The sequence below is a fragment of the Bicyclus anynana genome, chromosome 5, assembly GCF_947172395.1.
Source record: "Bicyclus anynana chromosome 5, ilBicAnyn1.1, whole genome shotgun sequence".
In the NCBI taxonomy this organism is placed as follows: Eukaryota; Metazoa; Arthropoda; class Insecta; order Lepidoptera; family Nymphalidae; genus Bicyclus; species Bicyclus anynana.
In genome coordinates, this window is record NC_069087.1 from 7,033,111 (window position 1) to 7,055,518 (window position 22,408).

Genomic DNA, 22,408 nt, shown 5'->3' on the forward strand with positions numbered 1-22,408 from the left:
AATTACAATATGTAAGTGTGTAATCAGCTTTATTTTTAAGCAGCCATGTTATATCTATCCGTTTGATAAAAATACGTGATGTACTAAACACTTTTAAATAGCCATAAGTAATCCAAATCTATATTATCATAAAAAATATATATTCAAATACAATGCGTGCATCCTACTGACCTAATAAACCACAGTTAGTTATACTGTATCGCATATTTATATTCCATCTATGTAGACTATAAAGAAGTCACGCTGAGTATATACTTGTGTGGTCAAAAAAATCCTCCTTTTACCTGACTCTAGTAGAGGGCAATGCGCTGTGTGGGTCCTCTTGCCATTTAAAAAGAATCAAATTGGTATGATTGTTGATAAACTGGTCCAATGATCGACTTCAGATATGGAGGTATTTACACAAATACGTACTAGATATAAATAGCATTTATATACTTCTCATCAAAAAAATCGAAACCTCCTGAGCAGTACTTGCGGACTGTTTAAATTTTAAAAAGAATAAATAGAGATTTATTTTTACTAGTAACTTCTTACTACTGCTAAAAATAAGATCGTAGATAGCTTTTACTTATCAAACTACTGTAAACTACTGTAAATGCTATTTCTCTAAGGTATTATAATTTTGTAGAGTATCAGCTATAGCTCAAACCTCGTATGCTTATGCGTTTAGATAGAGCGTAGATAATAAAAAATATATTTACCCTAGTCATTTGATGCTTCAAAAGACTAGGGTAGAAAAATCCTAACTTGACTTAACTAAAAAAATAATTAAGATTTTTCTTTTCAAAACTAGCACCAGCAAAAGCGGAGCATGTTAGTAGTCATTAAGTACTGGTGCATTGTCTTTTCAAGGCACCAGGTAAAGCATCTTAGTAATAAAGCATACTTAAGACTTTGTCATCATTTTTTAACTTCATGAGAAGAGCTTATGAAGGTGTGAAGTAGCAATTATGTATTTATTCACTTTATCCACAGTTACTATAGAAGATTTGTCAAGAATATATGACTACTAAAAATTCTACTTGCGTCAAAAGTTACATCGGAATCGTTAAAATAGCAGAAGTATCCATCGTTCATAGAAACTCCGAAACAAATCCGTTTACACATTTTACACAGAATTAAAAGCGGAACGTGTAGATATGTACGAGTAGTTTATTATATCCAAATTAGTTATAAATATCACATTACTTCTGAATACAGAACCGGTACATACTTGTTATTGTTAAGTGCACAACATGATATAACAATGGCCGAAGAAGAATTGAAATAAACGAGTGTTTATTTACTTTATTTGTTGTCTCAGGATTACAAAATAGTTACTTTCCAAATAAGGCGTGAACACACCATTATTTATCACAAACGTCCTTTGCTTATTGGATGCAGTTAATATCCGTACCTTTATGGCAAGTTGAACCTGTGGTTTCAAGGCATTAAATCTAGTATTGGCAGGCTGGTGAATTGACTGGTCATAGTACCGTTGCGTGCGTTCCAATGTCTATGGTACTCGTAAGGTTGTGCGACGATGCGCCCTAACAACGAATAGCCTACCTATCACCTAACAAATATTTATTATCTCTAAATTCCACCTAAAATCTCATAGGCATAGAAATAATTTTTATTTTATACGTGACTAGCGAAGAGATTAACCACTGCTAAGTTTTCCATTTTATTCCAATACGTCTATGTATGTCTGATGGTACCTATAATTCGTATGTACATTGTACAATGTTTGTTGTACCTAGATTACACTTTTATTATATTCATGTAGCCTTTACAATATTATAAATGCTAATACTTATATCGGGTCCCTACTGTCTTATAAAAAGGGGGAAAAATAAAAAAAAGAGAAATATGTAACTTGAAATTCCTATCTTCGGCTATGTTTATATTTCTACCACTTAGTACCTACCTAGCTACCTAGTATAATACTAAAATATGATGGTGTTAAATGTTTGAGACCGAGCACTTGGATCGATTGCTGTTATTTATAGATATTACTTAAGTAATATTACCGAAATTAGGCTTTAAACCATCTAATATCTCTATCATCGCGGTTGTAGTGCATGACCTAGTCTTTAAATACTCGCAATGACCTAATTAAAACTAAACCTCTAAGTGTATCGCGACAGCACATTGACCTATGTGCTATATATTTAAAAGCCATTGACAGACTTCGAATTAAATAAATTGCTTCTATACCTACATTAAAATTTTTGGTAGATATTTTAGATAATCTTTATATAAACCAGCCAATAATCTAATCTGACAGTGAAATATTTGCGTACAATTAAAGGACTAAACATTTTATTAAGAAAAGCTTTTAACGATAACGGTACGCACCGAGAGTTTGTACTCAATTAATTTTATTAAGACACCTCGCATGTCGTCCCACTTGTTCTTGTCATGATTTGATCTATTGTAAAGATATACGAGTACGAATAAGCACAATATTTGCCCATGTTAATTGGTACATCGATTATTTTTTGCCATCGCGGGCGTTTAAATCAATTAGAGAAATGACAGGCGGTGTCAGCGAACCATTAGAACAAGTTACAAAAAAAAATGTTACAACCAATACAATCGCGTTATCTTTTTAACATCTGACATACGACCCACTTAGCACGGGCAAGTGAGAACCTAATCAGGGTGGCTGTGATTAACAGACACAGTTACTTCTCAGACAAAAGCTTCAGTGATTAAATATAAAAGCATAACGGAAAGTTTTGTTTTCGTAGACATCGCTGTTACTCTCTATGGATTAATATATTTACAGCTGTTTTTAATTATTTAACTATTTCTCATGTCGATATGTTGCCTAATATTGTTTATCACACGTCCGAAGGAAAGTAATGTTTTTCGTGCGTCTTATTTATATCTAACTAGCTGACGCCGCGCCTATTCACCCGCGTGGTTCCTATTCCCGTGGAAATACGGGAATAATATGTAACCTTCCTCGGTAAATGGGCTATCTAAGACTGAAAGAATTTTTCAAATCGGTCCAGTAGTTCCTGAGATTAGCGCGTTTAAACAAACAAACTCTTCAGCTTTATAATTATAATATTAGTATAGATTCTTCGGCATGTTCTGCAGACCGTTTACAGATTTATTTCAGTTGTGGAAGTTCCATATTTTAATACATTTTACGCAGTCAAATATTTGTGGTTATTTAAGTAATTTGTATAATTGTTGGGCTATTTTACGAAAAATTAGAGACTGGAATAGGTTAGTAGGTACTAGGTAGGTGAATAAGGAAAGTGAGTTTGATTGGTAACTGCCTTAATAATGTCTAGGAGAGAATATAAACAATTAAGTAAGTCCTATTTTAATGGATACGCAGCTAACAAGGTGTACCTAAGTAATAGTATTTTATTACCTACCCATAGGTATAATTAATTTTAATGAGTTTCACGTAGCTGCGAATTACCCTTCCCATAGAAAGCTTTTAACAAATCTACTTAATACATTGTATTCTATTGCCAATTAATAACAAGTTTTTCTTTAAATTGTTAGTTATGTTGTTATGGGGAAAATCTTAGGTAAAAGCTAATCCTACTGATATTATAAATGCGAAAGTTTGTATGGATGTTTGGATGTTTGTTACTCTATAACTGATTTAGCTGAAATTTGGAATGGAAATAGATTTTACTCTGGATTAACACATATGCTTTTTATCCCGAAAAAATCCATGGTTTCCCGAGATTTGCGAAAACTGATGATTTTAAAGATATGAATGTTTCTTACTCTTTAACGCCTCAACTACTGAACTGAATTGGCTTAAATTTGGTATTAAGATATATTATAGCCTGGATTAACACATAGACTACTTTTTATCCCGGAAAAATCCATGGTTTCGAGGGATTTGTGAAAAACTAAACTCCACGCGAATGAAGTCGCGGGTGTCCGCTAGTTTTAAATATTTCCTGAATTTCGATTAGTACTGTGGTATGATATGGAATTTCTAACTTTTATTTTTTTTCAACAAGAAATTAAGTAGATCATCGCCGTCATAAAATTGAAAATTTTCCTTTCACAACGAAAATAGTAGTAAGGCAATATATATCTTTATCATCCCTCAATCACGACAACTCAAAATTTCTTTCGCTTTCGGAAATCAACGTTTGTGATGTGACGTTGCGGTGGCCGGTGCCCCTTGCGAGGGTGGCACACCCCCTATATAAATCACTGTCCGAAATACGTAGAGAATTTCTATAAGTTGGCAAATAATCCTGCTTGAACACGCGTTCGTAGTGTACGCACAATTGTTACACCCGAGACACCCGACCACAGGGCGGATTGAAACTACGCTGACATCGCAAATTAATTACATCCCCAAATTGATATTGCTTCAAGTACGTAGTCATTAAAATTTTATATAGTTCAAAGGTCATATTGCACTTTTCGAACAGTTATCATAGTTATATACTACTTATCTATATTGAGCCTTCATTCGCACGAGAGTTAATTTAACGGACGTTAAAAATAGGGCGTTCAAATATAGTATGAAGTCAAATAAAGCTCTATTTCCAACGCCCAAAATTGAAAATGCAACACTGCTTGTAAAAGCGTCGTGTTTTAAAACGCTGTCGTGTGAACATATACTTTGGCATGCATTTGATGTATTTGAACGCTTTTTTAACGTCCGTTGAAAAAACTCTCGTGCGAATGAGGGCTTATTTGATAAACTCGTAAGATTAAAGCTTCCTTTACTAAACGCCGCAAAAGTTGCTTTCCAAACAAGCTTTTCGCGGCAACAAATTGCTAGAATGACTTGCTCTCGCCCCTCCGTAATCCGTAATCTAGATAAAGTAATCTAAGGCCTCTTTCAAAAGTAGAATCAGAGAATAAACTTCTAATTCTAAATGTCAATGGGTCCTTTTATTTAATATAATTGGGAAATCCTCATAAATAGCACTATTTCCATGAAAAAATCAAGCGGCGAGCTGACGAACACAACATAATGCGGTTACCCGTTAAGGATCTTATCACGCTAGTTGCAAATTGAATTATTTTATTAAAGACTAGCGGACGCCCACGACTTAGTCCGCCCTTAGACCTCTTTAATCCAGCCCTTTACAGTAGTATCGCTTTCCTAACATTTCCCTTCATTGCTCTGCTCCTATTGATCGTAGCGTGATGAAAAGTATACTATAACCTGCCCTGGAGTACGAAGAATAATTGTACCAAGTTTCGTTAAAATCCGTCGAGTAGTTTTTGTTTCTATAACGAACATACAGACAGACTGACAGACAAAAAATTTACTGATTGCATTTTTGGCATTTATTTTGGAAATATATTTCATGTACAGAATTGACCTCTCTACAGATTTATTATAAGTATAGATTATGTTTCTATCGATGGTCGTGTATATTTTTTATTTATTTTTAACTTAAACATAATATTGAGCTTTTTTAACCGACTTCCAAAAAGGAGGAGGTTCTACGTTCGGCTGTGAGTGTGTTTTTTTTTTAATGACTTAGTTTACGTTCGATTTCAGTAAATTAACACCTACCTACACTGAAGAATGCTTCGCTTGATCAACCTGTTAAGCGATGCTTGACCAAATAAACAAACAAGCAGAAATACTTAAAAAAAATGCTCTTTTGTGAAAAAATCTGTTTTGCGTGATACTTACTCGTCCTACCACTTACTTTTCTACCTAATAGTGGATTCTTCAAACGTAAATCTAAGTTAGTAATATTTTTACAACATTACTTCATTTTGTTTTTCCTTTATTTTATACATAATTCTTGTATATTTTATTTATAAAGATATGAGCTTGTAGGTTGGGGTATTCAATTATATAATCCTTATAATACAAGATCGCCGCTCGAATTGGGACGAAGATTGGTTTGCCAACATTACAGGGGGACATTTAGGGCTGTCAAATGCATTCTCGATGCTTACGTGCTTTGTAAAAATATTACCATAATATTATAAGGTAAGTAACTAAAAAATGCGTTAATATCCAAAATGACTTTCCTATATTTACAAAAAACTATTATAATATAACACGCCGCCGCTTTCCAGTTTGCATCGTGCCGCGTTGCAAGAACCAGCTCATGACTAGGGGCCCCGTATGGGTTCGAAACTAGTCGGGCATACTCCGACCTTATACCACGTGAATTTTAGCCGTGTTTCATAATCAATTAATATAAAATAACAAACTTTGCTCGCGACTGTGGTGTTGTAGATAAGTGTATTTTTCTAACCCTTTTCCAAGATCAAAGATATGATATGATCTTTTGTGTACTTATCGCTTTACGACAACGATTATGGAAAATTCCAAGAGAATAGTATCAGTAGTTATGGTGTGAAAGGGTAACAAAATAAATACATAAACAAACACTTTCACATTTATGATATTAATATAGATGTTAAAACTATTAATTTGTTGTTATGATTGTTGAAGCTTTCTTCGTTTGCGTACCTAAGCATACCTAATCTATATTGACTATTGCACTCACGGCTTTAATTTTAAAGAATTTGAAAACTTTTGTTTGTGGTTAGCACCAAACAGACAAGAAAAGACGGAAAAAATCTCTAATAAATTAGCAGTCACTATTATTACATGAGCCGTGATAGCCCAGTGGATATGACCTCTGCCTCCGATTCAGGAGGGTGTGGGTTCGAGCCCGGGGCATGCACCTCCAACTTTTCAGTTGTGCGCATTTTAAGAAATTAAATATCACGTGTCTCAATCGGTGAAGGAAAACATCGTGAGGAAACCTGCATACCAGAGAATTATTTTAATTCTTTGCGTGTGTGAAGTCTGCCAATCCGTATTGGGCCAACGTGGTGGACTATTGGCCTTACACCTCTCATTCTGAGAGGAGACTCGAGCTCAGCAGTGAGCCGAATATGGGTTGATGACGACGACGATTATTAATTCTAATTATTATAAAACACACTACATTCTTTTGTTTTATAGATAATTTTGAGCTTGAACCTAAAATTACCTAAAAATTTCGTATAAAATCCATTTCTAAACTGGAAAAAACAATAGATGCATATTGCATACGTACCTACATGTATAACGTAGATATCGTGGTAGGCAGCGAGGGCTAACAATGTTGACATATCCTTTTGTAACTTTTTGCGAAAGAGTTTTCAGTTCACGTGAACTGCGTTGTTTGCGAACGTTTAAAATTAGATAAGTTGATACGGGAGTCTAGACGGCGCGGTCCCCTGACGCGATATTGACACGATAATAACTTGACATCCAATACCTAGTCCTACCCACACAGCATATATCTGTAGATCCTAGATATAGAGCAGAGGTTCCCAAACTTTTCTTTTCTCATAGACCACTTTCTAATTTAACTGGTTACGGATAGAAATTGAGCAAGGGTCCACCCCAATGATGTTAAATACTGTTATGTAGGTCATGAAAAATGAGGCGCTCAAAGAGGAAATTTCCACATCTCAATGTGAGTTGTAGTCAACAAAGAACGTTATTTAAACAAATAATACCTAAATATCGCCTACAATTTCGAGTTGTGTGTTCAGGAAGTGTAAAAACTATATATACATAAATAAATAATGGAATTAAAGACAAAATTGTGCATGTATGCGCTTAGTTTTGTAGCCTTATTTTTATCACTTTCTGCGGTGATTTTGATTTTGTTTTGTTTTCTTGTTTGACGCAACCGATGATCATTTTTTCGATCGATTTTTGTTGCAGCTGAATCAACAGCCACCAAGAAATAACAATTAAATATATATATATTGAGAATTGATTACTTTGTTAATTAATAAATTGATTGTGTGTAGATGACAAACAGTTAATAAAATTGTCAAAGTTATTTCAGTCATCTTATAATGTTTAATATCTACTTACAGCACACGAAAGTCACAATTATTTTTTTTAGAAAATGACTCATTCAGTATGAAATCAGATAAATTTTCGTGGACCTTACGAATCGTGAACCCCCGCCGAGTCTTCCGTAGACCCTGAGGGTCCACCTGTCCACTTTGGGAAACGATGATATAGAGCCTACACTCTACCTTGTGAATATTAAACCGCCCACCTACGTAATGTAAATAACTTTGTTAATATTCACGGGGTTCCACAGAGAGTTTGACTTATCTAAATTTACTAATAACTGAACTCATTTAAGCCCTAAAAGCCCTTAAGACCGGATATAAATCTGACCTAGGATTCGATTCTCATCCGTCGTAGAACAACGTGCCGAATTATTTTCTTAACACAGGTTTACTTAGAAATCTAATATCAGTATTAAAAAAAAAACAAGATGACCTAATTCTTTTTCCACTACCATGAATTTGGCTTATGGACTATCGTAGTACCCACTCCTAACACTAGCTATTTGCTTAGTTGGAGGGGAAATGTGTTAATTGTGTATTGTAAATAGAGATGGCTATCGGCTAATAATATATTATTTAAAAAAACAATCATAACATCTTTTTCCACCAGTTACCACGATTTTAGTCTAACAGGTTTCTGCTACCAATTGTCTCAAACTCTACTATTTTTAAAGGAGGTCGCAGATTCGTGTACATCAGTATCAGAAGTCAGTATTGCAACATTTCTGAAATAATAAAAGTGAAATTATATTATTATAGGTACCAATTTAGAAATTAAATAAATACCTCAGCACGGGAGAGGTTGTTTTCCAGTATTGAATCGTTTCACAACCCATTATGTTGTTATCATAGAAAGTTGCCGTAATTTTCGCAGCACGAGCCACTGGTTACGTCGATCGTCGAGACGAACTTAATCATAAAAATAATAAAAGTAATTCATAGCAAATAATGGAAAGCCAACCGCGTTCTGATAAATCACCGGGGCACAAATTACTTACAATACAATTTCATTTCATACAATTAACTGTTATAGAAAAAGATCTCTCTTCATGTGTAGACAGGCAGCAAGAAACAATATACCTTTAGGTATAGAGATACCTCAGTTCTCAAGGTATATTGCTTCTGAGTAAATGATTATTCAATTAGACCTTTTGAAACATGGCATTTGATCTTTTGACGTAAACATAATAGATATTATAATTTTTATACTAAGGTTAGCAAAACAATTAAGATTTCCAAACACTTTTAGTCTAAGTACAAGCCTACACAATTTAAACCATAGTGTATTTCACAGAAAACAAAATGAGTTAATGGTTTATTAGAAATCTTAGGAAACTTTTGTATGTCGCCAAATGAGAACTACAAATACGCGATCCAAATAGTTTTTCCTTTACAAGAGGCTATAAATGCGACCTTGTTATCGAATCAGGTATAGTTATACGTACTAATATGGAGCTAAGTAATACTTTTAATCGGTGTTTTTATTAAATAATTACACACTTATTAAATGTTCTCGATAACATAGAATTCTCAGGAACATAGTCAATCTGTACATTTATCTACCCTTTAGAAAGTGCGTTTGTAAGTCAAAAAATATGTAAAAAGTCTGCTTGATCATCTTTATTATTCCATATTCGGCTCACTGTAGAGTTTTCTTTTAAAATGAGAGGAGTTAGTCCACCAAGCTGGTTCAATGCAGATTGGCAGAATCTTCGCACACGTAGAGAAATTAGAAAATTCTCCAAAAATGATTCGAATCTACGCCCACCGAATCGAAGGCAGAGATTATATCCATCGGCCTATCATCATATCATGGCTCAAAAGTCTGCTTCATATTATGGAAAAATAGAAGACGTTTTCCATTAAACTTGAAGAAATACTGATTTTACTGTTTAAATATTGGATAGAAGCAGGCGTTACTTTGCGGAAGTTCATCATGATTATATAATGATTTATTTATTTTGCTATCATCCGCGAAAATTCGGCGAACCCATGCGACAACGTCACCCAGGTCCGACAAAATACTCTCTACGTACGTTTCACCCCGAAACCGGAGCATCCTCAGGAGATGTTGACTCTACAACGTGCAATTGCAAAATTTTTGCAATTGCACGTTGTAGAGTCAACATCTCCTGAGGATGCTCCGGTTTCGGGGTGAAACGTACGTAGAGAGTATTTTGTCGGACCTGGGTGACGTTGTCGCATGGGTTCGCCGAATTTTCGCGGATGATAGCAAAATAAATAAATCATTATATAATTTACTGTTTAATCCATAACTTCTATCCTAAATAGGTGATGTGTTAAGAATTCCATTGACGCCTTTCTGGGAACGAGGCGGGCCCACCTAACGGTCAAGATGAACTTTGACACAGTGAACCAAAAAAAGTTCGCACCAAATCTATTAACAATAGATGTAAAGTGTTGTGTTAGAAATTTGTTAGAACGCATTGTTATAGGTTAGTTAAGAACATATTTGATTTTATTAGTCCGCTATTCACTAGCCACGGATAGAAATGGTTACAATTTACAAACAATGCAATGTTTTTGCCATTTACGAAAGTATTAAAAGTGCATTAATATAGGTAGGTTAGTTTTATAACAGAATATAGAATCTACGTCTGTGTACTTAACTATATATACAATAGAAATAAATAAATCAACGTTTTTTTTTTATTTTGACGGTATGTTTACACTAATATCCTAAAATACTGAACGTATTTCCATAGGGCTTGCACAATTACTCACTAAGGATGAGCAATATACTGTAAATAGACACATATTTATAATTATAGGCTGTTTCACATAAGATTGGACGTAACTGATGAAGCAAGTCATCCGAAAAAACGAATATCACGCGGAAGAAGTCACCGGTTTGTAAAAATAATGAAAAAATGTAGGAACAGTATTAAAACGCATCCACGTGTTTTCTTAGAGCACTCGTCATCAATAATGCGCGGCTTGGAGTCCCACGTTTACCTTCATAACGTATTCACATTCACGCTTTAATTTGTGAACCTGATGTTATCAGTGAAAGAATTAAGGCAATTCTAAGCATTAAAGCAACCACAAGGCGCGTGTGCGGTCAACGACCATCTATTGCAAGCACGGGAAGTGACGATGATCATACAACTCTTTAAGATGCAATGTGACGTGTGAAATAGATGAAAAAGGCATGGGAATTTCTGAGCAAAACCTCATGATTTAAAGAGTAGACAGTTAGTTAAGGAATTGATCTCTTTTAGAATGCTTTTAGATTGTGTGTAAATGCTACAACAACAAAGAAAAGTTTGAAAGAATTAGAAACCAAATATGGAATTATTGCCTTATAGCGACCGCTTTCAGACAACCTTAAGCCACAGAAAACATGAGAACACCAGACTGCATGTGATAAATAATAATAATAATAAGGCAATAATACGAATAATTACATACTAATACAAAAAACAGAGGAATATTTTTAATAAATATCAATGCCATAAAAACTATATAATTTATACTTTCATTTGTCGTAAACTTTTTAAATATGGACCAATTAGAATCTGAACTGAGATAGATAATAAATAATAAGATTATTATTTATTATCTATCTCAGTTCAGATTTCAGTTCAGTGGAGTTGACAGTATATACATAGATAGCAGTTAAAAAAATTGTATCTCATATTACTTTTGAGTCTAATGTTTTAAAGTGATATTTTGGTTTAGAATGGACCAAGTAAACGGTAAAATAAGAGTCGATTCCATCTACAACCACATCACATGTTATGCAATGATTGTGTGTACCATTGATAGTTTCAATCTTACTTTGAAGTTAGCGAAGAGCCGGTTTGGTATACATGGGTATACTAGATCAGCGAAGGTTACATGACATATCAATGACAGTACAAATAGTAAGCGTAGCTGTTATCTAGGTACAAATTGTAAGGTTAATGCAGGGCGCGTGCGGTCAATGACCATTCATGCGGCTCGTAAAAGACGTGGAACTACGTAACACCTATAAGCTGGTCTAAGGTTTCGCAATGATTACGGGTTGACTTGTTATGGCTCACGTCTTGATTACTTCCATCACTTGTTTCCTCAGATCTTTGCCGGTTGCACTGAGCGCTTCAAATTGTATGAATATGTTTTAGATAGTATCACTAACGTTGCTTTTTATATTTAGTTCTTGATGGTTATGATTTTTTTTTCTTACGTTCTGCTTCAGAGAATTGTAAGATTAGCGGAAGCTTCTCTTTCGCTATTTGTTAGCATACGTTTGAATACTGCGATTGCTAATTTGATTCTGATTATATTAATACCGGTCTTATTTTATTATTTATTCTTATTATAAAACTACTTTACTAAATAATTACTGAAATTATTTTTTTTTATTTAATACTTCGTTAATTGAAAACTTCTTAGATATGAAGTGGAATTTTGACTCAAATTCCACTTCACATCTACGATACAGATAACAAATTTATAGAAAATTAATAAAACTTGAAAAATTTAGTTTTTGTATGAAATTTTGGGATAACTATAATCTAGAAAGGCATCCAACGGCCAATAAAATGTTCAATACCTGCATTTTTAATTACAAAAGTAATTTAGATCATTAGCCATTACAAATGCCTTTAAAAGGTTTTATTTTAGTATCTTATACGACCATATAAGATTCTTGATCACTGAACAAGTATATTATTTTTGTTTTTATATTGTGTCTTTTAATTCAAACACTGGCTTGTATTAAAAATTCTGTGTATGTCTCACAATACGAGAAAGATAAAGTTGTCTCAATATCTAAGTTGCATTTAAATTGCTTTATGCAATCGACGCCCTCAGGCGTTATGTTAATAGGTAAGCCGACGTGCATATATGCATACCTCTTTCTTTGAGTATAAAAAGAGAATTAATTTTATAACGTATTATAATTTCATTGTCACGTTTAATTTAACGTAGTTGAAAACATTATTGCGTGTAGTAGAAAACTGACGTCTATTTATGTAAGTATGTAGTTAGATATGTTCCATGTAATATTTTACGACAAGTAATATTTGTATCTAGAACGTTTTTGAGTAGAAAAGTTCCTCATGAAAGTGATAAGTTCATCAACAACATCAGAAAAATCACAATAGATTTACACAATGGCGTCTTAAATGAGATTTGTAGACGTATAACATAACCAGCTGACGTTCCCGTTCCCGTAGGAATACGGGAATAATTTATAGCCTATATAGCCTTCCTCGATAAATGGGCTATATTACACTTAAAGATTTTTTCAAATCGGACCAGTACTTCTTGAGATTAGCGCGTTCAATCAATAAAACAAACAAACAAACAAACTCTAGTATTATGATATTAGTTTAGATAATTACGATGATTATGATACTTTCTCAATACTTAATAAATATTCAAATACTTATTTTACTAATGATACCTATATTTTACGCAATTATACAAAGTACGTGAATTGCATATTCATAAAGGGAATATAAACACTCGAGACACGCATTGTTAGGAGTCATGGGCGCCAAATAGTGAAACAATATCGTACAAGCTTCATTACCGAAGCTCGAAGCGTTCGCATGCACGTAAGTTTCCGGTCACAGCAACAGGTTCATGTTATCAAATGATTGTAAATCCTAATACAACGGTATAAAATACAATATCGTTCGACTGTCTGTAACCATTTAGATAGCATACTACAATATTTGAAAATACTTAACCAGAATGGCTCTTAAATTTTAATTGGCAAACGCTGTACACGAATAAGCGTTTGCTTTAAACAGTTAATACGATGGTTTTCGTTAATTATAATAAAATTTTATGGTGTTTTCTTTGGTATGCATTTATGTGATTATACCGAAGTGATACATGGTAAAGAAAGCTTGGCCTGATAGCCAATAGGTTACTGCACATTAACCAAGCTAATAAGCGTAAATCGTATGCTTTCATGAACATATTTTACTTGTTTGTTTGTTAACAAACACTTATTGGGTTTGAATAAATTAATAAATTGTATATTGGCCAAACACCAAGAACAAGAAAATACATGAATCAACAACCAAGTAGGTACTCTGAATGACATTGTAGTCAATAAAATGCATATATATGATTTCAAAGCTAAATGGGACGTTGCGCAGAAAAACTAAACTTTTTGGTAACGTACGAATTACACTGATTCTCATACCGGGTTACCTTAGTTGAAAATCGATCCTCAGGGAGTTAACGCTGAAAGCAATGCTAGTGTTGTTTTCTTAATTTAAATCCAACGACAAAAGACGGTAGGTACATACAAAATTATCAACAGGTATAAACGTAAGCTATATCTGGAGATGACACTGCGCAGATAGTTTTTAGAGGCCGCCTGTGCAGCTACTAACACATAATTTACACCGCAAGTTTATTTATTACATCATTTTACTGTACTCTTGTCATGTGTGAATAGTGCGAGGCACCGCGAGGCGTTCTCAAGACTCATAAAGATACAGTTAAGTTTTTGTAGTATACGGAATACTCAGTAGCTTTGTTGTTTGTGTATTTTTACATAAAACGAGCGTGTGATGATTAATAAAAATCACCGGCCGTTAAGTACTTACATTTGGAATATCACTTACAGTGCTCGTAAGTTGTAAATGTGGGTTTTTATATATGAATCGATTATTATTTCCTTATTAGGTCATCATCTTTATTAACCATCCATATTCGGCTTATTGCTGAGCGCGAGTCACAATTCTGAGAGAAATCATAGCTATCACCAAGCTAGCCTAATGCGGATTGGCTGATTTCACACACGTAGATAATTAAGAATATTCTCAGATAGACAGATTTCCTGACGAAGTTTTTCTTTCACCGACTCGTGATATTTAATTTCAAGGTAGTAATTTAATATAAAATATTCATTAATCAAATAAGTTTCCGTTGATATAAATAACTTATTTTATGTTCAATAGGAAGTCATAGAGGGTTCACAATAACTCAATCCTCAGATTTAATTGTAATTAATCAGACAGTTCTGATTATTATCCTAATTTAGGTACAATTTGAAATAGGTAAGCTCCTGTCCCGAAATAAAGATATCAAACGGCAGCAATATTTTCTACATTTAAAAATGTTGTTCATTAACTAGTGTCTGCTGATCTACAGATTATATTGCAATAGATATTATATTAGAAGGAAGAGAGAGGAAAGTTTCCACAATATATTATAATCGGTACGGAAATTACGCAGCGACAAAACACAGCAAATAAACTTTTTGCCCCCAACGAAAGCTTAGCTTGATACATGATATAAACAACATCCTTTTCCTGGACTCAAGTCATGGGAGATGAGACATAGCCCGTCACGCTCTCTGCCTCCATTAATAGCAAACATTCTTGTTTTATGTTATCTGAGATGTTATCTCGGTGTTCAGCTAATTATTTACAAAATAATCACATATTGTGTCATCACGGAATGTTGTAATTAGTAGTTTATGATGGAAACCGTTCGGACTAGAGGGAACAACAAGACAATTTGAAATAACAAAAGGATTTGATAGAGAAGAGAGAGATGTTTTGAAAAAATCAAAACTTGAAATGACAATTAAACAAATGGATAACAAACTGGCATAAAAATAAGAGTTGCTTTTTTCCTTTTAAAATATGGAATCCTAAAGAGCAAAAGACTTAGAGAGAAAAGAGGCAGAAAACATTTCGAAAAGAGAAGATCGAAAACATATAGACTGAAAGGATGTATAGATACATACGGATTATTTTTAGTCCTGTGGTGTAGGATACATAACAAACAAAAGGAAATGTGAAACGGTTAAAACGCTGCCTTCTCATAATAAATCATACAATGTGACAAATAGTTATCAACCGCTATTCAAACGGCATCAGTCAATGGAATGAAAGTTTTCCTAAGATACCATGATATTCTAATTTCTGGACATGTTACAGTCATACTGTAGTAGGTACACGTAAGACGACGATTGGAGATTGGAGACAGATGAATGGTTAAAGTGAAGACAAGATATAAACGTACATTTGTTACCTTGGTTTGTTTTCAAGCTAAAATGTTTAGATTCTCTATATTGTGTATACGCACTTCATAAATACCCGCTGCAGTTTTTTATTGTTCCTAAATATCTTAGTTGGCCATCACTAATCACAGCGTTAGCTTTTAGCGATGTCTGTTCTGTGCCTTTATCAGAGTACATTGCATTGCCCTGCGCCTGTCAACCTGACATACTCGTAGGTGGGTGTTCAACTTTATGTGCTAATAATTACAGTAAAAAGTTTACTGGTACATTAAGTATTAGATGTATTCTCATCTGAGGAGTCCATACTAGCAATGCAGTTTGGTAGTAGAAATAAACATGGTGTTAGTAGACTTTTACCCATGTATTGTGCCTTTTAAATTGTGCAATCTTACTTTAATAATGTCCTTTCCCAGGCAAGTAGATGTAACATAACTAACTTCCCAATAGCAAGGTGTTACTAAGCATTTTTTTTATTCTTTACAAGTTAGCCCTTGACTACAATCTGACCTGATGGTAAGTGATGATGCAATCACCTCAGCTGAAAATCAGCGCTGGGCATTGCTTTCCAGCGATAAATGGCTAATGCTGAGCTGTAAACCCTTTCTGTTTGGTGTCACAGACAGTCATATAATATCTAAGATAGGATGTACTGTTTGTGACACTAAAAAAGTGAATAAACTTAATTTCTTTCTTTTCAATCTAGAATTTCATTAACAGAAAAATTATACTGTCATATAACTGACATTCGAAGCCAAGTTCGATCCAAGACCTGAATGAGTCAACCCCTGGACCAAATAGGTAGTTAGGTTTTGTATGTATGTACATAATAGTCCTTACGGAGAATTACAAAATACTAAAAGCTTTCAAGGTTGAATATTTATCAACGTAAGAATAACACAGGGGACAAAAGAAAACAATGGAATTATGTCAAAGGAGCGTTTTCCCTACACTCGTTTATATTTTACCCTCTTATTTATTCAAGGCATAAAATTTTCTTCTATCAAACAGTTGATATCTACGAGTACGTTATAAAAGAAAGTTACTAGTAAATTATGGAACATCGCTACATGTCGGACCCTTCTTCCTCTCTGAATAATTTCATGTTTCCGGAGCTTGAATTACTTATAGATACGTTTCTGAATCGTTCCTTTTGAATTTAATTTGTCGCAGGGGAAGGTTCTAGTGAAGCATTATAAATAAAGTATTAAGCTCGTACAGCAAATCGATATCATTTGAGGGTACTGTGCCCTATATGCGAGAAGGCGACTGGAGTTAAAATAATTTCACAACCAATGCAAACTGAACAAATAAAATTTGGGTGACCCTTTACGAACATTTTAAAAATAACCATGGTTTACTCAAACGGTGACGGAAAACATCGTGAGGAAACCTGTATACCAATGATTTTTCTTAATTCTCTGCGTGTGTGAAGTCTGCCAATCCGCATTGCGCCAGCGTGGACTATTGGCCTAACCCCTCTAATTCTGAGAGGAGACTCGAGCTCATCAGTGAGCGGAATATGGGTGAATGAATGAAAATGAATTACATATATAAAATATGTGTACACATGGCATTGCAGGGATTCAATATAATAAAAGAAGAAGACAAGAAGTCTTTGAACTTTAAAATTGTAAGTTCTGGAGACTATTTCTTAAGAATGCTTCAATTACAGAACATAACGTACATAAAAGATTTTTGCCATGTCTAGGTACCGCGGACATCTACGCAAAGGAGATCATTCATTTTGGGCCCTTTTTAAAAGTGCCGGCCAACGAAAAAAAATGGCATGAGTCGTTAGAACTAATCATTTGGAGTAATAGCTAATATGGCATGAAAGTTGTAGGAGGGCTCTGAACCAAGTTATACAGGTTTGAAGATTCGTTATTTCCATACATTTTGTCGATTTTCAAAAGTGTCCGTCAAGAAAAAAAACTGGTACGTATCGTTAGAACTGCCTATTTGGCATAATAGCTGGTATGGCACAAATGTTGTAGGAGTGCTCTGAACCAAGTTATACAGGTTCGATGACTCGTCACTTCTATACATTTTACTGAGTTTCGTAAGTGCCCACCAACAAAATAAATGATACGTATCGTTATAACTAGCCATTTGCAGCACTAGTTACTATAGCATAAACATTGTAATGTAGCTCTGTGTCAAGTTATACAGTTTCGATGGTTCGTCAAATCCATCTATCTTATTGAATATTTTAAGTGCCGTTTTACAAAAATATGGTACTTATCGTTAGAACTGTATATTTAGTATATAGTTAGAGCAATATTTAGTATTGCACAAATGATGCAGGCTTGTTCTGAACCAAGTATACCTGTATAAGGTTCAATGTCTCGTCACTTTTATGTATTTTATTGAATTTTGAAAGTGCCCACAAACAAAACTAATGATACGTATCGACATAACTAGCAATTTCCAGATATAATGGCATAAACGTTGTAGTATACCTCCGAATCAAGATATAATGTTTCGATGATTCATCAAATCCATATATTTTATGGATTTTTTTTAAAATTCCGTTCACCAAAAACATATATCGTTAAAACTAGACATTAGGAGCAATAGATAGTAGGACGTTGCACAGGTTCAGAACAATCCGATTTCTGAACAAAGGTATATGTTTCATGATTCGTAACTTTCATACATTGATTTCCGAGATGTTGTTGTCCGAAGAGTTAGAAAACATAAAACAATAATAAAATATAGAATTAATGCATTTAAAAATTGTTATGTGATTGTGGATTTTGGGTAGAATGAAATAAAAATATTTTTTTTAAGTTCTTTCTTCTGGCTCAGAGCAGGCCTACAGCATTTGTACAATACTAACTATTACTCCCAGTTCCTATTACAGTCAGTTCTAATGATACGTACCATTTTTTATGGCTGGCACTCAATATTTAATGAAATTCATGGATATGACAAATAGTCACACTTGTATAACTAGTCTCAAAGCATTTCCACAAAGTGTCTGCTATACTAACCAACTAAATACTGTTCTAAATGACCAGTTAAAACGATACCTATAAGAATTTTATTGGCAGGCAACTTATAAATCAATAAAATGATATAACGGGCCATCAAAATTGTATAACTTGGTTCAGAGCAATTCTACAATATTCGTGGTCTAATAACTATTGCCACAAATGACCAGTTATAACGATACGTTTCATTAGTATTGTTGGTGGGCACAAAACTCAATTAAAGTCATAGAAGTGACGAGGCATCGTACCTTTATAACTTGGTTCAGACCAAAACTACACCATTTGTGTCATACTAAATATTGCTCCAAATGGGCAGTTCTAACGATAAGTACCATATTTTTGTAAAACGGCACTTTAAAAAATCAATAAGATGTATGGATTTAACGAATCATCGAAACTGTATAACTTGACAGAGAGCTACATTACAATGTTTATGCGATAGTAACTATTGCTGCAAATAGTTAGTTATAACGATACGTATCATTTATTTTGTTGGTTGGCACTTACAAAACTCAGTAAAATGTATAGAAGTGACGAGTAATCGAACCTGTATAATTTGGTTCAGAGCACTCCTACATGGTTTGTGGCGTACTAACTATTGCTCCAAATAGGCAGTTCTAACGATACGTACCAGATTTTTTTCTTGGCGATCACTTTTGAAAATCGACAAAATGTATGGAAATAACGAATCTTCGAACCTGTATAACTTGGTTCAGAGCCCTCATACAACTTTCATGCCATATTAGTTATTACTTCCAATGGGTAGCTCTAACGATTCGTGCCATTTTTTTTTGTTGGCCGGCACTTTCAAAAAGAGCCCAAAAATGTATGGAGCGTGAATGATCTCCTTTGTTTTCTAGAATTTCATTGAAAAAATGTTTTTTTTTGTAAATTCATAATGCCCGTAAAGCAAATACAATTTTACAATATTACTCTATTTTGCATGTAATGCCATAGCTGACAATTGGCGGGTCAATCTACGCGTCTACACGTATATGAGGATGTCCGCTATAGTATGCGCGTTATCATCTGAGTCGTCCGGTCATAAAAGTCAAAAAAGATAGGAATGTGCAGCGCGCCTACCTGCGCACCCTAATTATCGATAAACGGCTACCTGCGCACGTGCTAATGATGAGTCAATAATGATTTGGACGATTCTGATTGGTCGGTTTCTAATGTAATTGCATTGCGTATTTTTTTTGCTATAAATGTGTTTACTGCAATTAAATAAATACATTCATGTGTTACTCGTTGCGCACTATGGATACTTTATTTTCTAACGTTGATCTGAAGAAATTACATGGCGATATTAGCCCTCAAGCTCGAACACTGATTCACAACGTATTCCTGTTTCTCAATGAATTGAAAAGTGATCCGAATAAAGTGGCTTCTCTAAATTTCAACAAACCACGTGAAATGGCCGCATTTGTTTGTGGTGTGAGCAGAGCGACAGTGGACCGAATCAAGACGGAAGTATCACAATCAGGCAGTACCTGTATACCAAGAACAAATTTTAAGAAACCACAAACCGTCACTAATATTGACGATTTTGATAAAAGTGTGTTGAAGCGAACTGTAGCTTCATTTTATGAGAATGGAGAGTATCCATCCGTGGCGAAAATTTTAGAAAAAATCCGTGAACAATTACCCGATTTTAAATGCGGCAACACTTCAATGAGAATACTACTGAAGGAGGTTGGGTTCCAGTATAAGAAAAATAGCGAAGGACGTAAATATTTAATGGAAAGAACTGATATTGTTTGTGCTAGAATGGACTTTTTAAGGAAATTGGATTTACTTAGAAGAACTAACGATCAGCGACCACGTTTCTATCTAGACGAAACATGGATTAATCAAAACCATGCAAGAAAGAGGATGTGGCTTGGAAGCAACGATGAAGGAGGTTTCAAGAATCAGCCTGTGGGAAAAGGCCAAAGATTAATAGTTTGCCATGCGGGTTCTGCAAGGACTGGCTTCGTTCCAGATGCGAAGCTAATATTTAAAGCGGTGAAATCAAAGGATGCTGATTACCACACAGAAATGGATGGCGAAACATATATGGCATGGTTTTCCGAATTCCTGAATCTACTTGAAGAGCCCTCAGTTATAATTGTCGATAACGCAAGCTATCATTCGATACAGTTGGAAAAGATACCCACAAGAAACACGAGGAAAGCTGAAATTCAAGAATGGTTGACAAAGAAAAAGATTCCATATTCCAGCAACGAAATTATTGAAGAATTAATAAGAAAAGTAAAAGCCAGTAACCCGTATGAACAAGATACGATAATAAACTTTACTTATCGATAATATGTCTTTCATTGTTACACCCTTCACTAGACGGCTCCATAAGACCCATAAGTGCAAGCGAGATAGATATAGAGAAATGATTTATGGCCCTAAGACTCAGTTGTTAACGCGCGTACTATAGTGCCCACGCTGGTGATGTATCACTTAGTGTCTCAATAATTACTGCTTTCAATGTAGGTAGATAACCACCTGTGTGTAGATTTTAGCTCAAGTCGGTGGCAATTTGAGCTGGTTTTTTTTTAAAGAATTGACTAGCTGACGCCGCGCGGTTTTACCCGCGTGGTACCCGTTTCCGTAGGAATATGGAAATCATATATAGCCTATAACCTTGCTCGATAAATGGGCGATCTAACAATGAAAGAATTTTTCAAATCGGACCAGTAGTTCCTGATATTAGCGCGTTCAAGAAAACAAATAAACTCTTCAGCTTTATAATATTAGTATAGATATAATTTTTGCTTTAAACTTCTTCAGTAAAAATTCATCATGATCAGCTTATTTTAACGTCCCACTACACTTCGCTTTGACTTATGTGCGCTTCTTCCCTCCCTACCTACCCTACCCCTACCCTATCCCTACCCTACCCTACAAATGCTCCATACAAACTTCTGCTTCCCATTTTAGGGAAGTGGCAGGTCAAAAAGAGACAAAAAGTAGCCTATGTCACTCTACATCTTTTCAACTATCTCCACTTTAAAAAATTAAGTCAAATTGTCGTTCCGTTTTGCCGTGAAAGACGGACAAACAAACAGACAAACCGACAGACACACACAAACTTTCACATATATACTATCTGTACTAATATTATAAAGCTGAATAGTTTGTTTGTTTGATTGAACGCGCTACTCTCAGGAACTACAGGTCCGATTTGAAAAATTCTTTTAGTGTTAGATAGCCCATTTATCGAGGAAGGCTATAGGCTATATGTTATCCTTGTATTCCTACGGGACCGAGAACCACGCGAGTGAAACCGCGTGGCATCAGCCAGTTATAATATTGATATGGATAATATTGGACGGAATAAAGGTAAAGTTTCTCACAGCTAGAATGACTATAATTTATAGTATATATAAACTAAAAGATCGTTAAAAGTTAAGTTAAGTTAATAGTTTACTAATTGTTGTGCAAACGACAGCGGTATTCTTGAATGTAAGTATTTACTTAGTAACACACACTCGGCCAGAATTGCTGATACTTGCTCATTATTAGCAGTCATTTGCAGGGCATCATAAAGGGAACCGTCCCTCTTTTAATCTCAGCTAAGGTTTTACGACTTCTT

At 34.5% G+C, this 22,408-nt stretch overlaps 1 protein-coding gene across 2 annotated transcripts in view; it reads left to right on the plus strand.

Annotated features, from left to right (window-relative positions):
• LOC112054721 (uncharacterized) overlaps positions 1 to 22,408 on the plus strand; it is a 58,027-nt gene that overhangs the window by 8,001 nt on the left and 27,618 nt on the right. The window lies entirely within an intron of this gene.